At 46.2% G+C, this 20,596-nt stretch overlaps 1 pseudogene; it reads left to right on the forward strand.

The window, feature by feature from the left end:
* The first annotated feature begins 10,458 nt into the window (after positions 1–10,458).
* On the forward strand, positions 10,459–10,597 carry LOC119296230 (annotated as a pseudogene).
* The last annotated feature ends 9,999 nt before the right edge of the window (positions 10,598–20,596 follow it).

Below are 20,596 nucleotides of genomic sequence, written 5' to 3' on the forward strand. Positions count from 1 at the left end.
GTTTGCTTTCTTCACAGTTTGGGACCGGATGGTAAAGATGTGCGTGAAAATACCTAGTGCGGTCGACAGCCCAAGAAATTCTCGCACATAGAGACGAACGCAGCAGGATATATGATGGTGTTGGGAGTGAAATGGTGGAGTTGGGCACCAAAGAAATTTAGGAACCCGCGAAACAAGGGATGTGGTGTTGGAAATATGCCCTAGAGGCAATAATAAAATGGTTATTATTATATTTCCTTGTTCAAGGTAATTGTCTATTGTTCATGCTATAATTGTGTTATCCGGAAATCGTAATACATGTGTGAATACATAGACCACAACATGTCCCTAGTAAGCCTCTAGTTGACTAGCTCGTTGATCAACAGATAGTCATGGTTTCCTGACTATGGACATTAGATGTCATTGATAACGGGATCACATCATTAGGAGAATGATGTGATGGACAAGACCCAATCCTAAGGATAGCACAAGATAATGTAGTTCGTCTGCTAGAGCTTTTCTAATGTCAAGTATCATTTTCTTAGACCACGAGATTGTGCAACTCCCGGATACTGTAGGAATACTTTGGGTGTGCCAAACGTCACAACGTAACTGGGTGACTATAAAGGTGCACTACAGGTATATCCGAAAGTGTCTGTTGGGTTGGCACGAATCGAGACTGGGATTTGTCACTCCGTATGACGGAGAGGTATCTCTGTGCCCACTCGGTAAGACATCATCGTAATGAGCTCAATGTGACTAAGGGTTGGTCACGGGATGATGTGTTACAAAACGAGTAAAGAGACTTGCCGGTAACGAGATTGAACGAGGTATCGGGATACCGACGATCGAATCTCAGGCAAAGTATCATATCGATAGACAAAGGGAATTGAATACGGATTTGATTGAATCCCCGACATCGTGGTTCATCCGATGAGATCATCGTGGAACATGTGGGAGCCAACATGGGTATCCAGATCCCGCTGTTGGTTATTGGCCGGAGAGTTGTCTCGGTCATGTCTGCATGGTTCCCGAACCCGTAGGGTCTACACACTTAAGGTTCGGTGACGCTAGGGTTGTAGAGATATTAGTATGTGGTTACCCGAAAGTTGTTCGGAGTCCCAGATGAGATCCGCCCGGATGTTACGAGGAGTTCCGGAATGGTCCGGAGGTAAAGATTTGAATATAGGAAGTCTAGTTTCGGCTACCGGGAAAGTTTCGAGGGTCATCGGCATTGTACCGGGACCACCAGAAGGGTCCCGGGGGTCCACCGGGTGGGGCCACCTATCCCGGAGGGCCCCATGGGCTGAAGTGGGAAGGGAACCAGCCCTTGGTGGGCTGGTGCGCCCCCCATGGGCCTCCTCCTGCGCCTAGGGTTGGAAACCCTGGGGGTAGGGGGCGCCCCACCAAACTTGGGGGGCAAGTTCCCCCCTAAGCCGCCGCCCCTTCCTAGATGGGATCTATAAGGGGGGCGGTGCCCCCCTGGCCCCTATATATAGTGGAGGGGAGGGAGGGCAGCCGCACCCCAAGCCCCTGGCGCCTTCCTCCCTCCCGTGACACCTCTTCCTCCCCGCTTGCGCTTGGCGAAGCCCTGCCGGGATCCCGCTACTTCCACCACCAGGCCGTCGTGCTGCTGGATCTCCATCAACCTCTCCTTCCCTTGCTAGATCAAGAAGGAGGAGACGTCTCTCCCAACCGTACGTGTGTTGAACGCGGAGGTGCCGTCCGTTCGACGCTCGGTCATAGGTGATTTGGATCACGACGAGTACGACTCCATCAACCCTGTTCTCTTGAACGCTTCCGCTCGCGATCTACAAGGGTATGTAGATGCACTCCCCTCTCCCTCGTTGCTTGATGACTCCATAGATTGATCTTGGTGATGCGTAGAATTTTTTTAATTTCGGCAACGATCCCCAACAGTGGTATCAGAGCTAGGTCTATGTGTAGTTTCTATGCACGAGTAGAACACACGTTGTTGTGGGCATCGATTTTGTCAATTTACTTGCTGTTACTAGTCTTATCTTGATTCGGCGGCATCATGGGATGAAGCGGCCCGGACCGACCTTACACGTACACTTACGTGATACAGGTTCCACCGACTGACATGCACTAGTTGCATAAGGTGGCTAGCGGGTGTCTGTCTCTCCCACTTTAGTCGGATGGGATTCGATGAAAAGGGTCCTTATGAAGGGTAAATAGAAATTGGCATATCAGGTTGTGGTTTTGTCGTAGGAAAGAAACGTTCTTGCTAAGAAACCTATGGCAGACACGTAAAAATTTGCAACAACAATTAGAGGATGTCTAACTTGTTTTTGCAGCATATGCCATGTGATGTGATATGGCTAAAAGGATGTGATGAATGATATATGTGATGTATGAGATTGATCATGTTCTTGTAATAGGAATCACGACTTGCATGTCGATGAGTATGACAACCGGCAGGAGCCATAGGAGTTGTCTTAATTTATTTATGACCTGCGTGTCAAGATAAACGTCATGTAATTACTTTACTTTATTGCTAAACCGTTAGCCATAGTAGTAGAAGTAATAGATGACGAGACAACTTCATGAAGACACGATGATGGAGATCATGATGATGGAGATCATGGTGTCATGCCGGTGACAATGATGATCATGGCGCCCCGAAGATGGAGATCAAAAGGAGCAAAATGATATTGGCCATATCATGTCACTATTTGATTGCATGTGATGTTTATCATGTTTTACATCTTATTTGCTTAGAACGACGGTAGCTTAAATAAGATGATCCCTCGCAATAATTTCAAGAAAGTGTTTCCCCTAACTGTGCACCGTTGCGAAGGTTCGTTGTTTCGAAGCACCACGTGATGATCAGGTGTGATAGATTCTAACGTTCGAATACAACGGGTGTAAGACAGATTTACACACGCAATACACTTAGGTTGACTTGACGAGCCTAGCATGTACAGACATGGCCTCGGAACACGGAAGACTGAAAGGTCGAACATGAGTCGTATAGAAGATACGATCAACATGAAGATGTTCACCGATGATGACTAGTCCGTCTCACGTGATGATCGGACACGGCCTAGTTGACTCGGATCATGTATCACTTAGATGACTAGAGGGATGTCTATCTGAGTGGGAGTTCATTAAATAATTTGATTAGATGAAATTAATTATCATGAACTTAGTCTAAAATCTTTACAATATGTCTTGTAGATCAAATGGCCCACGCTAATGTTGCCCTCAACTTCAACGCGTTCCTAGAGAAAACCAAGCTGAAAGACGATCGTAGCAACTATACGGACTGGGTCCGGAACTTGAGGATCATCCTCATAGCTGCCAAGAAAGCATATGTCCTTGAAGCACCGCTAGGTGATGCACCAGCCCCAGCAAACCAAGACGTTATGAACGCTTGGTAGACCCTTGTTGATGATTACTCCCTGGTTCAGTGCGGCATGCTTTACAGCTTAGAACCAGGGCTCCAAAAGCGTTTCGAGCAGCACGGAGCATATGAGATGTTCCAAGAGATATGAAGTCTCCGACAAGTTCATGCCCGGGTCGAGAGATATGAAGTCTCCGACAAGTTCTACAGTTGTAAGATGGAGGAGAATAGTTCCGTCAGCGAGCACATACTCAAAATGTCTGGGTTGCACAACCGCTTGACTCAGCTGGGAGTTAATCTCCCGGATGACGCGGTCGTTGACAGAATCCTTCGGTCGCTTCCACCAAGCTACAAGAGCTTTGTGATGAACTTCAATATGTAGGGGATGGAAAAGACCATTCCTTAGGTATATTCAATGCTGAAATCAGCGGAGGTGGAGATCAAAAAGGAACATCAAGTGTTGATAGTGAATAAAACCACTAAGTTCAAGAAAGGCAAGGGTAAGAAGAACTTCAAGAAGGACGGCAAGGGAGTTTCCGCGCCCGGTAAGCCAGTTGCCGGGAAGAAGCCAAAGAATGGACCCAAGCCTGAGACTAAGTGCTTTTATTGCAAGGGAAGTGGTAACTGGAAGCGGAACTGCCCCAAGTACTTAGCGGACAAGAAGGCCGGCAAAACCAAAGGTATATGTGATATACATGTTATTGATGTGTACCTTACCAGTACTCGTAGTAGCTCCTGGGTATTTGATACCGGTGCGGTTGCTCATATTTGTAACTCAAAACAGGACCAGCAGAATAAGCGGAGACTGACGAAGGACGAGGTGACGATGCGCGTCGGGAATGGTTCCAAGGTCGATGTGATCGCCGTCGGCACGCTACCTCTACATTTACCTACGGGATTAGTTTTAAACCTCAATAATTGTTATTTAGTGCCAGCTTTGAGCATGAACATTGTATTAGGATCTCGTTTAATACGAGATGGCTACTCATTTAAATCCGAGAATAATGGTTGTTCTATTTATATGAGAGATATGTTTTATGCTCATGCCCTGCTGGTGAATGGTTTATTCTTAATGAATATCGAACGTAATGTTACACATATTCATAGTGTGAATACCAAAAGATGTAAGGTTGATAATGATAGTCCCACATACTTGTGGCACTGCCGCCTTGGTCACATTGGTGTCAAACGCATGAAGAAGCTCCATGCAGATGGACTTTTGGAGTCTCTTGATTACGAATCATTTGACACGTGTGAACCATGCCTCTTGGGTAAAATGACCAAGACTCTGTTCTCCGGAACAATGGAGCGAGCAACCAACTTATTGGAAATCATACATACTGATGTGTGCGGTCCAATGAGTGTTGAGACTCGCGGTGGCTATCGTTATGTTATCACCCTCACTGATGACTTGAGTAGATATGGGTATGTCTACTTAATGAAACACAAGTCTGAGACCTTTGAAAAGTTCAAGGAATTTCAGAGTGAGGTTTAGAAGCAACGTGACAGGAAAATCAAGTTCTTACGATCAGATCGTGGGGGAGAAAATTTGACTCACGAATTTGGCACGCACTTAAGGAAATGTGGAATAGTTTCACAACTCACGCCGCCTGGAACACCTCAGCGTAATGGTGTGTCCGAACGTCGTAATCGCACTCTATTGGATATGGTGCGATCTATGATGTCTCTTACCGATCTCTCGCTCTCATTTTGGGGCTATGCTTTAGAGACTGCCGCATTCACTTTAAATAGGGCTCCGTCGAAATCCGTTGAGACGACACCGTATGAATTATGGTTTGGGAAAAAACCTAAGTCGTCGTTTCTAAAAGTTTGGGGATGCGATGCTTATGTCAAGAAACTTCAACCTGAAAAGCTCGAACCCAAGTCGGAAAAATGCGTCTTCATAGGATACCCTAAGGAAACCATTGGGTATACCTTCTACCTCAGATCCGAAGGCAAGATCTTTGTTGCCAACAACGGATCCTTTCTGGAGAAAGAGTTTCTCTCGAAAGAAGTAAGTGGGAGGAAAGTAGAGCTTGATGAAGTACTGCCTCTTGAAACGGAAAGTAGCGCAGCTCAGGAAGATGTTCCTGTGGTGCCTGCACCGACTAGAGGGGAAGTTAATGATGATGATCAAGGTACTTCGGATCAAGCTCCTACTGAACTTCATAGGTCCACAAGGACACGTTCCGCACCAGAGTGGTACGGCAACCCTATCCTGGAAATCATGTTGTTAGACAACGGTGAACCTTTGAACTATGAAGAAGCGATGGCGGGCCCATATTCCAACAAATGGCTTGAAGCCATGCAATCCGAGATAGGATCCATGTATGATAACAAAGTATGGACTTTGATAGACTTGCCCGATGATCAGCGAGCGATAGAAAATAAATGGATCTTTAAGAAGAAGACAGACGCGGATGGTAATGTGACCATCTATAAGGCTCGGCTTGTTGCTAAGGGTTATCGACAAGTTCAAGGGGTTGACTACGATGAGACTTTCTCACCCGTAGCGAGGCTGAAGTCCGTCCGAATCATGTTAGCAATTGCCGCATTCTATGATTATGAGATATGGCAAATGGACGTCAAAACGGCATTCCTTAACGGCTTTCTTAAGGAAGAATTGTATATGATGCAGCCGGAAGGTTTTGTCGATCCTAAGAATGCTAACAAGGTATGCAAGCTCCAGCGCTCCATCTATGGGCTGGTGCAAGCATCTCGGAGTTGGAACATTCGCTTCGATGAAATGATCAAAGCGTTTGGGTTTATGCAGACTTATGGAGAAGCCTGCGTTTACAAGAAAGTGAGTGGGAGCTCTATAGCATTTCTCATATTATATGTGGATGACATACTATTGATGGGAAATGATATAGAATTCTTGGAAAGCATAAAGGCCTACTTGAACAAGTGTTTTTCAATGAAGGACCTTGGAGAAGCTGCTTATATATTAGGCATCAAGATCTATAGAGATAGATCGAGACGCCTCATTGGTCTTTCACAAAGTATGTACCTTGACAAGATATTGAAGAAGTTCAATATGGATCAGTCCAAGAAGGGGTTCTTGCCTGTATTGCAAGGTGTGCGATTGAGCACGGCTCAATGCCTGACCACGACAGAAGATAGAGAAATGATGAGTGGCGTCCCCTATGCCTCGGCCATAGGGTCTATTATGTATGCCATGCTGTGTACCAGACCCGATGTAAACCATGCCGTAAGTTTGGTAGGAAGGTACCAAAGTAATCCCGGCATGGAACACTGGACAGCGGTCAAAAATATCCTGAAGTACCTGAAGAGGACTAAGGATATGTTTCTCGTTTATGGAGGTGACGAAGAGCTCGTCGTAAAGGGTTACGTCGATGCTAGCTTCGACACAGATCTGGATGACTCTAAGTCACAAACCGGATACGTGTATATTTTGAATGGTGGGGCAGTCAGCTCGTGCAGTTGCAAGCAAAGCGTTGTGGCGCGATCTACATGTGAAGCGGAGTACATGGCAGCCTCGGAGGCAGCACAAGAAGCAATCTGGGGGAAGGAGTTCATTACCAACTTAGGAATTATTCCCAATGCGTCGGGACCGATGACTCTCTTCTGTGACAACACTGGAGCTATTGCCCTTGCCAAGGAGCCCAGGTTTCACAGGAAGACCAGGCATATCAAGCGTCGCTTCAACTCCATTCGTGAAAATGTTCAAAATGGAGATATAGATATTTGTAAATTACATACGGACCTGAATGTCGCAGATCGTTGACTAAACCTCTTCCTCAAGCAAAACATGATCAACACCAGAACTCTATGGGTGTTCGATTCATAACAATGTAACTAGATTATTCACTCTAGTGCAAGTGGGAGACTTTTGGAAATATGCCCTAGAGGCAATAATAAAATGGTTATTATTATATTTCCTTGTTCATGGTAATTGTCTATTGTTCATGCTATAATTATGTTATCCGGAAATCGTAATACATGTGTGAATACATAGACCACAACATGTCCCTAGTAAGCCTCTAGTTGACTAGCTCGTTGATCAACAGATGGTCATGATTTCCTGACTATGGACATTAGATGTCATTGATAACGGGATCGCATCATTAGGAGAATGATGTGACGGAGAAGACCCAATCCTAAGCATAGCACAAGATCGTGTAGTTCGTTTGCTAGAGCTTTTCTAATGTCAAGTATCATTTCCTTAGACCATGAGATTGTGCAACTCCCGGATACTGTAGGAATACTTTGGGTGTGCCAAACGTCACAATGTAACTGGGTGACTATAAAGGTGCACTACGGGTATCTCTGAAAGTGTCTGTTGGGTTGGCACGAATCGAGACTGGGATTTGTCACTCCGTATGACGGAGAGGTATCTCTAGGCCCACTCGGTAAGACATCATCGTAATGAGCTCAATGTGACTAAGGGTTGGTCACGGGATGATGTGTTACGGAACGAGTAAAGAGACTTGCAGTAACGAGATTGAACGAGGTATTGGGATACCGACAATCGAATCTCGAGCAAGTATCATACCGATAGACAAAGGGAATTGAATACGGATTTGATTGAATCCTCGACATCGTGTTTCATCCGATGAGATCATCGTGGAACATGTGGGAGCCAACATGGGTATCCAGATCCCGCTGTTGGTTATTGACCGGAGAGTTGTCTCGGTCATGTCTGCATGGTTCCCGAACCCGTAGGGTCTACACACTTAAGGTTCGGTGACGCTAGGGTTGTAGAGATATTAGTATGCGGTTACCCGAAAGTTGTTCGGAGTCCCGGATGAGATCCGCCCGGACGTTACGAGGAGTTCCGGAATGGTCCGGAGGTAAAGATTTGTATATAGGAAGTCCAGTTTCGGCCACCGGGAAAGTTTCGGGGGTCATCGGTATTGTACCGGGACCACCGGAAAGGTCCCGGGGGTCCACCGGGTGGGGCCACCTATCCCGGAGGGCCCCATGGGCCGAAGTGGGAAGGGAACCAGCCCCGGGTGGGCTGGTGCGCCCCCCATGGGCCTCCTCCTGCACCTAGGGTTGGAAACCCTGGGGGTGGGGGCACCCCACCAAACTTGGGGGGCAAGTTCCCCCCTAGGCCGTCGCCCCTCCCTAGATGGGATCTACAAGGTGGCCGGCACCCCCTGGCCCCTATATATAGTGGAGGGGAGGGAGGGCAGCCGCACCCCAAGCCCCTGGCGCCTCCCTCCCTCCCGTGACACCTCTTCCTCCCCGCTTACGCTTGGCGAAGCCCTGCCGGTATCCCGCTACTTCCACCACCACGCCGTCGTGCTGCTGGATCTCCATCAGCCTCTCCTTCCCTTGCTGTATCAAGAAGGAGGAGACGTCTCTCCCAACCGTACGTGTGTTGAACGCGGAGGTGCCATCCGTTCGGCGCTCGGTCATCGGTGATTTGGATCACGACGAGTACGACTCCATCAACCCCGTTCTCTTGAATGCTTCCGCTCGCGATCTACCAGGGTATGTAGATGCACTCCCCTCTCCCTCGTTGCTAGATGACTCCATAGATTGATCTTGGTGATGCGTAGAAAATTTTTAATTTTTGCAATGATCCCCAACATGCGGGGGAAGCGAAAAACCACGGTCGATGTGGGTGGCGAGCAAGACACACTCACCCGGCCGCGGTTGTGGCTCCGTTTCTCCCTTCGGCAGGCGCGCGGACTTATGGACGATCAGCCCTAGCTCGGCCATATCATCCAAGTCCTCCTGCCGAAGCGAAGATCGGATCCAGTCTCCCTGGATCCTACCCGACGGCAACCCCAAGCGCGACGAAGACCCCCAATTCATTTTCTTACTCTTCGCCGCCCCCGTCGCCTTCTTCGCATGCTCTAGCGCCGCCATTTTGTCCTTCCCCATGGCGGCGGAGCGACGGTGTCGAGAGAGATTGGTCGGGAAAAGCGGAGATGCGAGAGGAAGAAGAAGGAGAATGGGCACGCACAGTGCAAACGCTTCGGCCTCGCCGCTTTTGAAGGACTACCTCCGAGTGGCTGACGCGTGGGCCCGAGCGATCCTGTCAAATCCCCCCAACAGTTGCACACGAAATACGTGGCGAAAAAGGTGGCGCAGAAATCGAGAAGTCCTATTTATCTACTCCACGTACCGCGGGGCGCTCCGCCTGGCGCGTTTCCACCAAAATTTCGAATCCCGGGAAATCCGGGATCCTTTGCAATCGGTCACGCCAAAGATTTCATGTCAGAGATATCATTCGATAGATGCAGCGGTACAAACCAGTAGGCAATTTCTGAATCGATCAAGGCGACTGAAACGAAGCTGAAGTTCTAAACAACTGACCTCCACTTGGAGACAAAGACAAGACAATCAAGATTAAAAGCAAGGTCAACTTCATCCTTCTTTTTTACTCAAACCTCGATCCATTCGGGGGCTAATGATGTGGACACAAACCTAGGGTAGGGTAATAGGCCTGACCTATACGTCCTACCCAAGGTCCTTGTCCTAAGAATGAATAAATTCAAGAATCAGAAGAAGGGATCCGGCAAAGGTGTCGAGAAATCGACTCGACTTACCATCCACTCGACGATCCCAATTTATCCAAGTCACTCGACCATCGAACCACTCGATGACAAGAAGACCTAAAGCCGCTCTACACGGCAACGGTCGGGCATTTACTCATATATTTAATGATCATTTGTAGCACTTTACTATGGACGTTACCTGTAACGCTCCTCATTTATGAACATTGAACCCTGTGTAACGGAGGGAAGCTAGGGTCCTGGCGCACTCTATATAAGCCACCCCCTCCTCTGGGACAAGGGTTCGCACCCCCTGTAACTCACACGCTTATAATCCAGCCGACCGCCTCCGGGCTCCGAGACATAGGGCTATTACTTCCTCCGAGAAGGGCCTGAACTCGTAAAACTTGCGTCTACAACTCCTCCATAGCTAGGATCTTGCCTCTACATTCCTACCCCCCTATTCTACTGTCAGACTCAGAACCACGACACACGGTGCAAGGCATGCTCGCCTCTCACACGCGTGCAAGGACGGTCAACGTCCGGATCACGTTGGCGAACCTCCAGAAGGGCAATAACAACATCACTAATTACGTTGGTAAGATTAGAGCTTTGTGTGATGAACTAATGGCTTCAGGGAAGAAGGTTGATGAAGAGGATGTTGTCTCTCACATCCTCACTGGACTCGATGAGTAGTTCGACCCGGTGGTCTCGGCCATGTGCTCCAGGGTCGAACCAGTCACCATCACGGAGCTGTATTCACAGCTGCTGAGCTTCGAGAATCGCATGAGTCTGCGCGGCGGATCCTCTCAGTCATCTGCAAACGCCGCGACTTGTGGCCGCTTCAACAAGAACAACGGCGGCGGTGGTGACCGCGGCCGGATCTTCCCCAACAAACAGGCTGGCGGCGGTGGTGACCGCGCCCGTGGCAACTTCCCCAAGTCACCCAACCCACCAAACCGTGGGAACGGGGGCAACAATGGCAACGGCGGCGGCGGTGGGAACTACTCCAACAATCCCTCTACCAAGCCGACCTGTCAGATCTGCGGCAAGATAGGGCACGTAGCATGGAAGTGTTGGAAGCGCTATGACTCCTCATACCAAGGGGGAGAGAAGCGCTCGAAAAACATTGCGGCTCCCCAATACGGAGTCGACACCAACTGGTACCTGGATAGTGGTGCTACAAACCACATCACAGGTGATCTAGAGAAGCTCACGGTTCGAGACCGGTACACTGGAGAAGATCAGATACACACGGCGAGTGGTTGAGGTATGACTATAGCTCATATTGGTCAATCTCATATTTCTACCCCAGAATGTGATCTTCTCCTTAATGATGTCCTACATGTACTCGAGGCAGACAAGAGTCTTATCTCTGCTAGCCGACTTGCCATTGACAATGATACATTTGTTGAAATTCACCCTCATTCTTTTTTTTTGTAAAGGGTCGAGGCTCGAGGAGGGTTCTGCTGCAAGGTAGGGGTAGGAGAGGATTATACCCTGTCAAACACATGGAACGAGGCGCCAAGAAGCATGTGCTAAATGTCACCCCCTCCCCGGATAGGTGGCACCGGCGCCTAGGGCATCCTTCATCTTCTATTGTTAGCAAAATAATTAGCCACAATAAGCTTCCATGTGTTAAGTTAGTTGATGAATTTGTTTGTGATTCTTGTAAGCGAGGCAAAAGCCATCAGTTGCCTTATTCGAAATCAATAAGTGAATCAAAATTTCTTTTGGAACTTATTTTCTTTGATGTGTGGGGGCCAGCAGTTGAATCCGTAGGTAGAAAGAAATACTATGTGAGCTTCATCGATGAGTTCAGTAAGTTCACATGGATCTACCTAATTAAACAAAGTCAGAAGTTTTTCAAAAATTTCATGACTTTCAAAACCTTGTTGAAAGACAGTTTGATCGTAAAATTCTCGCTCTCCAAACCGACTGGGGTGGAGAATATGTAAAACTAAATTCCTTTTTCACTAAAGTTGGCATATCTCATCATGTTTCCTACCCCCATGCACACCAGAAAAACGGGTCAGCAGAGCGTAAACATCGACATATTGTCGAAGTTGGCCTCTCTCTTTTAGCCCAAGCATGCATGCCTCTCAAATTTTGGGACGAGGCCTTCATTGCGGCTACCTATCTCATCAACAGACTACCAAGTAAAGTCATCAACTTTCAAACACCTCTTGAAAAGTTGTGTCACGAAAAACCCAACTACTCATCTCTCTGTGTCTTTGGGTGTGCCTGTTGGCCAAACTTGCGTCCATACAACACTCATAAACTCCAATCCCGATCAAAACAGTGTGCCTTTTTAGGTTACAGTAATCTTCACAAGGGGTTTAAGTGTCTTGACATATCCATCGGACGAGTCTATATTTCTAGAGATTTAGTCTTTGATAAGGCAGTGTTTCCCTTTGCCACCTTAAATCCAAACACCGGTGCTCGCCTTCGGGCCGAAATCCTTATTTTGTCTTCGGAGCTTTTAAATCCAACTGATCACGGGGGAGAGAAATATGTAGATGATCATTTGGCTAATAGTTATCCTGATGCTACTAATTTGAGCAGTCAAAAAATTGTTGTTCCGCCGTGTGATTTTATGCAGAACCAGAGTTGCACTGGCACTGGACACGAGGACGATTCGGCTGACGGTGCTGATCCCGAGAGATTCGGTGTAGGCGGGCCTCCCGCTGCTGGTGCAGATCCCGGGGCTGATCCCCTGACGCCGCCAGGTGCCAGCCCACCCGTGCACGACATGCAACCAGGCGCAGCGGAGCGGTCGTCGGGGCCTCGCGCGGGGCTGACCTGCCTTCATCGCCATGCAACAGCTGGCGCGAGCCGGCTGGCTACAGGACACCTGACGCGCGACACAATGATGGAGCCGACAGCGCCTTGCGGGTCCCCGGCCACGTGTCGCCTCCTCATGGGTCGCCCTCCTCTGCCCCACACGCGCCGGATCCGAGGACGGGGGACAGTGCATCTGCCGAAAGAGTTTCGCCTGCAACGGTACGAGGAGGATCTCCTGTACATGCTGCTGGATCTTCTGCGGCAACAGTTCAACCCGGTACTACAACTACACGGGTGACCCGGTCACAACGAGGTATTACAAAACCTTTGGTGCCCAAAGATGGGACGGTCAGGTATAACAAGAACTTTAAGTTTATGGGTTTTGCTGCTACTGGTGAGCCAGAAAATGTGCTAGAAGCCTTACAAAATGGAAATTGGAAGAATGCTATGAATAGTGAGTTTGATGCACTAATGAAAAATCAGACTTGGCATCTAGTTCCTTATAAGCCAGGAAGGAATATTATAGATTGCAAGTGGGTGTATAAAATTAAAAAGAAAGCTGATGGCTCAATAGACAGGTACAAGGCTAGGTTAGTAGCTAAAGGTTTTAAACAACGCTGCGGCATTGATTATGAGGACACCTTTAGTCCACTAGTAAAAGCTGCTACTATTAGACTTGTTCTGTCTATTGCCGTTTCCAGGGGATGAAGTCTTCGCCAATTGGATGTACAGAATGCGTTCTTACACGACGTTCTCGAGGAAGAGGTCTATATGCGACAGCCACCTGGTTTTGAAGATGGCTCCAAACCACATCATGTGTGCAAGTTGGACAAGGCTTTATATGGTCTGAAACAAGCACCCAGAGCGTGGTACTCAAGGCTAAGCTTGAAACTGCAACCGCTTGGCTTTCGTCCATCAAAAGGAGATACTTCTCTGTTCTTCTTCAGGAAAGAAAAGGTGATCATGTTTATGTTGATGTATGCTGATGACATAATTGTAGCTAGTTCATCACAAGAAGCCACTTCAGCACTGTTAAGGAATTTAAAAAGTGACTTTGCACTCAAAGATTTGGGAGAGCTTCACTACTTTCTAGGTATTGAAGTAAAGAAGATAAAAGATGGCATCTTGCTCACACGAGAAAAGTATGCCTTAGACATACTAAAGCGTGTGGGAATGAAGGATTGTAAACCGGCTAGCACACCTATGTCAACCACTAAAAAACTATCAATTTATGAAGGGAAATTGTTAAGTCCAGAAGAGGGAACCAGATATCGAAGTATAGTTGGAGCACTTCAATATCTAACACTGACAAGACCTGATATATCCTTTTCTGTCAACAAGGTCTGTCTGTTTCTGCATGCACCTACCTCTTCTCATTGGACAACTGTAAAAAGAATACTGAGATATATTCAGGGTAGTACTGGAATTGGACTAACAACATGCAAGTCTCCCTCAACAACAGTGAGTGCCTTTTTTGATGCAGACTGGGCAGGATGTCCAGATGACAGGAGGTCAACAGGGGTTTTTGCTGTTTTTCTTGGATCCAATCTTATATCATGGAATGCCAAGAAACAAGCTACTGTCTCACGTTCTAGTACAGAAGCAGAATACAAGTCCTTGGCAAATGCAACAGCTGAGGTAATGTGGGTTGAAACATTACTTGATGAGTTGGGTGTTTATAGACCACATGTGTCATATCTGTGGTGTGATAACCTTGGAGCAACATATCTCTCTGCAAATCCTGTGTTTCATGCAAGGACTAAACACATAGAGATTGATTTCCATTTTGTTCGAGAAAGAGTTGCTTGCAGGTTGTTAGAGATAAAGTTTATTCCAACTGGAGATCAGGTTGCTGATGGTTTCACTAAACCACTTCAAGTTCGACAGCTTCAAGCCTTCAAGAACAATCTAAACCTTGACATGTTGAGATTGAGGAAGGATGTTAGACGATAGGCTTGTAGAGGTCGTGACAACTTGTAACAATGTTTTGTACGTGTGACTTGTTGTAACATGGCCGGTGGTTAGACTAGATTGATATCTATCTCCTTATCTTGTGTATAACTTGGAGTAGAGGTCAAGACTAATAACCACCGGCCGAACCCTGTAATCTTGTGCTATATAACACGTACGCGTCCCTGCCAGAGGTGCATACGCTTCCACCAATTCTTTCATTTTTCTCTCTTCCTTTTTTGGTTTTACAGAAGGACTCTTGATATCTCTGCCAGCACTAACGTGGCACTCACAAGAGATACCAATACCATGGTATGTTGACCGTGTGATCAAATCCTTTTTTAGATTAAACCTTAATGCACGGCCGAGGTAATTTTAAAGGATCAGATCTGTAATTAAGCAGCAACGGGCTTAAGAAGTTGTCAACGTAACGAACTATCTGGCACTAATCTAAACGCCAATCGACCGGTGAAGCTTCCCACACACGACAGTACGCGCATCAGGTGGGTTTCCTTCGTATCTTCCTGGACGATATAGATTCACTTGCCCCCAAATATAAAAGACAAACATTGACGTTGATATCTAGGTGTGAGAAGGGAATAGTAAATAAGCTTAATTATCGTGGATACCGTGGCGTAAGGACTTGGCAAGAAGTTGACAGTCTGGCATGTAGCATTCGATCATATACATATATATATAGGAGACCAACTGTACGTGAACATTTCGAAACCATTCGCAGAAATAGCAACATAAGTGAGCAAGATCTGGGGCTGTTAGAAGAGAATGGGGCTGCCTCTCTCAGGTGCTGTGCAATGGTGGGGTGAGTGGCAGCTCCAAGTCCTCACTCTTGGCAGCCTTGGTCTCCAGTACGCCCTCGGTATTTTTGCCATCTTCCGCAAGCCAGGTGCCCCACCGTGGGTCAGATTTTTCACCTGGCTCGCGTTCCTGGGAAGCGATGCCGTGGCGATATATGCTCTCGCCACGCTCTTCAACCGGAAAAGGTATAATCAGCTACCCAGCTCTGTCTCTGAGCATGAGAGATATGGTCTGCAGGTGCTGTGGGCACCTATCTTGCTGATGCACCTTGGCGGGCAGGCCGGCATAACAGCCTATAATATCGAAGATAACGAGCTATGGAAGCGGTATATTGTTACCGCGCTGTCTCAGGTCAGTCTTGTTAAGTTCTCTTTTGCGGCCCATATTAAATTTAGTATTAGTCAATGGGAGCTGTTTTTATTTTTCGTCGCACTATACACATTTGTATCTCTATTTTTCTGAAAAATAGATGATGAAAATAAATAGTTTTGATGTGCCATAATGTTGCACAATTCCGCATTACATATTGTGTAATATTGTCTGCTATATGTTATTAGCGGATCGGATTTTTTCCGCAGCACCATATGACCCCAGAGAATGTAAGATTAGTTTGGAATCCAAGCAGCCCATTCTTAATGTTAAAAGAAGAAATATGTACGATGAATTCCTTCAAATAATATTATTTTTATATGACTAAATATACTTAGGGAACTTCTAAATGTTATGTATGAACCGTCCTATCTTTGCTATATAATATATTTCATGTCCTGCATGATTAAATTACTAACTATTAAATGTGTGTATATTTTCACCTAATATTTTTAGTCTTGTAAAATAAGTAAAAGTATATGACACATGAATGTGCGGGTATATATTCCATGTTACAATTGAATACCAAGCACATGTCAGATTTTGGTAATATGAAAAAAGTGTAAAACTTGATCTTCGCACAAAGGTTATAAAAAATGAAGTGTACTATATGTAGAAATTACTATATTACTCCCTCTGTTCACAAATATATGATGTACTGTATAGGCACGTTTAATAGATATATGTAGGTTATATTGGAATATTCAAAACATCTTATATTTGTGAATGGAGAGAGTATTAGTTAATATGACTTCAGAATGATGCCAAGTATCCATGAATTATTGTGGAAAGAAATACTTGATGGATATATATAGTAATATTAGATTTGGTCATCAGAATATTAAATCGGCCAATATTACCTTCAAGGTTACTCTAGGAGATTTTATTTCAATTTTTAACTTTGCCAATAGTTTTTCTTAGAACTTCAACTTGATGATGATATAGAAGAATTAACTTCAGGCCGTACTTTTTCAATAAAGGGCATAGAAAAAAAAATTCATTTCGGAAATGAAATTGGTAATACAAGGTAGGGTTCAATGTCATTTTTCACAAGCAAAGACATTGAGCCTCACAATGAAACCAACAGGCCTCAACATCAAAGAAATTCATAACGACAACTAACTACTACTACACACACCACATCGTATACTCAAATAACTATATCACAACCAACTATGTGAACAACCCAACTATAAATTATTGTATATGCATGTGTACAAGAATACTATATACATGTATATATTTGAGCTTTTGACATCACTAGCTTCAACTGCTAGGGCCTACACAGACTACACACACCACATCGAAATACTCAAATAATTACATAGCAACCAACTATGTGAACATGTTGCATCAACATATACAACAAGAACATGATCCATCGACATGTTTCCCGCATAAGATGGCGATCCTTCTCATCATTGTTCTCCAACCCTTCCACTAATGAAAGATTTCAAATGCCACCAGTTGTAGCCTTTTCTTCTCCGTGGTCAATCCGCTTTTCAGAACTTTGGTTTCTTGTGCCATGTCCATATTCTTTTGTTTTGCTCTCTCGATGACTTGTCTAGCATCTTCTCATCCATATTGGTCCTCGAGCTTGTTCTTATTTCTCTAACCATTGCATCATCTTCGATAGTTTTCTGTCCTCTTTACCACTTCCCATCTTGTTCTGATCATCATAGTGTGGTTCACCGGCCAAATTTGTAGATATGTTGTGTATTGAAACCTAGCCCCCCTAGAATAATCTAAAAAATTAGGTCCCTCACTTTGCCAACCTCTTCAACTATACTCCTGTTAATTTTATAGTCACCTTATGATCCCCTATCTCATAGCTTGTTATTATATTCATCATCTAATATAGTTTTACCATCAGGCCTTGCCGTATCTTGCTTGATAGTATATAAATCATCTCTTGTTATTCGATTGTAAAATCAAATGTTTTTATGAGCTATCATCTGATGTGTTAAATCGATTCCAATTACTTGTCACCTCCATTTGACTAGATTTCACCCTCTTTATCCATACCATTGTTGATTTATATAGTCATTGATCCCATCCATTTGCACTCCCATTTGACCACATTGTGACATTGTCTTCTATCAAATTTTGCTTCCCTTACCACCACTATTTATTATTTCTTCCTACACTCACTCTCATTCCCTCTCTATGCTTGACCACCACCCCATCAATAATTCTCCCTCCTTCCTCAACATATTCCACGTGCAGAAATGTCCGATAACTATAGGGATAGTATGTTAGAAACACCGGGTATCCTAGTAGTATTCACTCCCATTGGTCCATATCACTTCATTAACTATCAAACCTTCCACATCCAAACGTAGACAATACCAATCAATGAACTGGACGCCCATTTGTAACAGAGCACCATGCAAATCATCCAGGAGACAAGAGGAGCCAGAAACTCTATGACGCCACACCACCATCTATCTCCATAGGGGAACCATTCCTATCTCCATCTCCATCGACGTACCGAGCATCCCTTAGCCATTAGCCATCTTATAGAGATGGCCGAACCCTAACGTCACGAGAAACCCACTACTAACCCTAGTCGGTGCCTCCTCTAATATCCTCGCTGCCGCTGGAGTGCCGTTGGGCAAACCCCGCCACAGTGGAGTATTGTGTGGGTGCCCCGGTCAGTCCTTGTGCGTCCAGTCCCCACCATGGCGGCGAGAAGATCTAGTGGGGGTGGCTCAGCTCGGTGGCATGTCTCACCTCCGGCTACGACCATCGTTCTTCCCAGCAATACCTTGTTGGTGGCGGCTCGTTCTCCTGCCACGATGCGTCGTGATAGGGTGGGGTGGTAGCCCTACATCCTACCTGTGGAGGTCTTGGTTGCCTATGGAGGTGTCACAATGTTACTTTCACTTCGACCGGATACGACCCGATCTGGCCCGTCGGTTTCTGCCGACAGCAACGAAGGGGAGGCACGACTTCCGATGAAAACTGGGCTGACTCTGGTCTTGGTTGTCGATGGTGGCGTCTATGCATCGTTACAGTGTTTGCAGTTCTTGTCTACTCGATCGAGCTATTCGGGGAAAACCCTAAGATCTGGGTTTTCCGGATCGAATGATGGTCATGCTTGGTGTTGTCCTCCCTCTTGAGGGCATCATTTTGGAGCAGTATCTGGAGGGGTCAAGAGGTCGAGTGACATCGTACCTACCGCGTCGACGACGGTGGGTTTCGGCGGCACATCATAGTGGAGTCTCAGTGGTGGATGCTTCTAGACTATCGAGCGCAGGGTGTTGATACATTTTGGCGCTATGGCAACATCGACGGCTGGTCTAGCATGGATATTGCGGATACCTACCCTGGAGATGGATTGACCGCTTGATGGTGGTGGCGGCATCTGAAGCATGTGCATGTGCTGCATGCTTAGGGTCTACTGGACCGGATGTGTGCTCCCCGTATGCCATGTGAGTGGCTTGATGATGACCCTGGTTCTAGATGCTGGGGCGTTGTGATGGCATCCCTCGTCGAGTTTGTAGGTGTGAAGTGGTGGCCACGATCGGGTTGTTTGATGTATATTTTTGCTAGATCTTTGTAAACTAATTTAATAAAAATGGATGTGTGCATCTTTTGATGCCGTGGCCGGGGGTTTCAACCTCCTTTTCTAAGAAAAAACTGTCAATGAACTCACTTCACATAAATCATCTTTATGCATTCAAGTTCCAGAAACCCTAGAAACTTTAACCCACACATAATATAGTTTGTTGTATATACCTATTTACTAAGGTCTCCACTTACAGATATTCACCACAATGCTACTGCCCTTGGTCCAAAATGATAGTCAAACATCTCTTACATTTTTTTCTCTGAGTCAAATATCACCGTTTGTATCCACATTCCCTGGCTTGTCATTCACCACCAACGGGACTTGCAACTTAAGATCCTCCCACTACAGGAATCAGCTAATTTGCCGTCTGTGGAGCTCTCTGCCGTTAGCTTTTCATCGGGGCTGACGACAAAGTCATATTTGCCGTCTGTTTCTTTTACAGACGGCAAAGACATACTTTATGGTCTATTATTTTTTTACTGACTGCAAAGATGTACTTTACGGTCTGTTTTTCTTACAGACGACAAATTGACGGACGGCAAACTTAGCTCTTTGCCGTCTGTAAAAAAAGCACAGACGGTGAAGAGCTCACCTTGCCATTTGTAAAAAGTATAGACGACAAAGAGCTCACTTTGCCATCTGTAAAAAAACACAGATGACAAAATATGTCTTTACAGTATGTGTTTTTTTATAAACGATAAAGAGAAAGCACACCACACAGATCGATGATGTGGCTGCATCCACACGCACACCACAAATCTCCCACACACAACACGCCACCATGCCCCTTTCTTCCTCATCCTAATGCTCATCTCCCACCTCCCCTTCCTGTTGGACCAAGCCACCACCTGTCTCCATCTCGACCCGACGCCCACCTCCCCACCTTCATTCCCGTCGGGCCACCCATCTTCAACCTTGGGGACACCAGATCCGGTGAGATCCACGGCTGGCATCGCATCTCCTAGTACCCCCACCCTGTCCTCACCCATGGTCGTCCTCTCACCTTTCCGTCGAACTCAGGCTGATCCTGCCATGACTGCCGCTCCTGGCGACCACCGGAGACAAAAGAGCTCCCTCACCTTGTCGGAGTAGTAGAGGAGGAGCTCCACGCCTCCACTCCCTCCCCAGTCATGTGTCTCCCTCGGGTCTGCGGGGGTGACAGGGAACTGTGTCAACGAGTTCTTCTTCCCTGTCCCAGTTTTTCCACCCGCGCCCATGTCCTCATCTCGTTTGTCCACCTGCATGAGCTTGGGCATCCACAGAGTACACTAGGCAGCGGTGGAAAAC

The sequence above is a fragment of the Triticum dicoccoides genome, chromosome 1A, assembly GCF_002162155.2.
Source record: "Triticum dicoccoides isolate Atlit2015 ecotype Zavitan chromosome 1A, WEW_v2.0, whole genome shotgun sequence".
Classification (NCBI taxonomy): Eukaryota; Viridiplantae; Streptophyta; class Magnoliopsida; order Poales; family Poaceae; genus Triticum; species Triticum dicoccoides.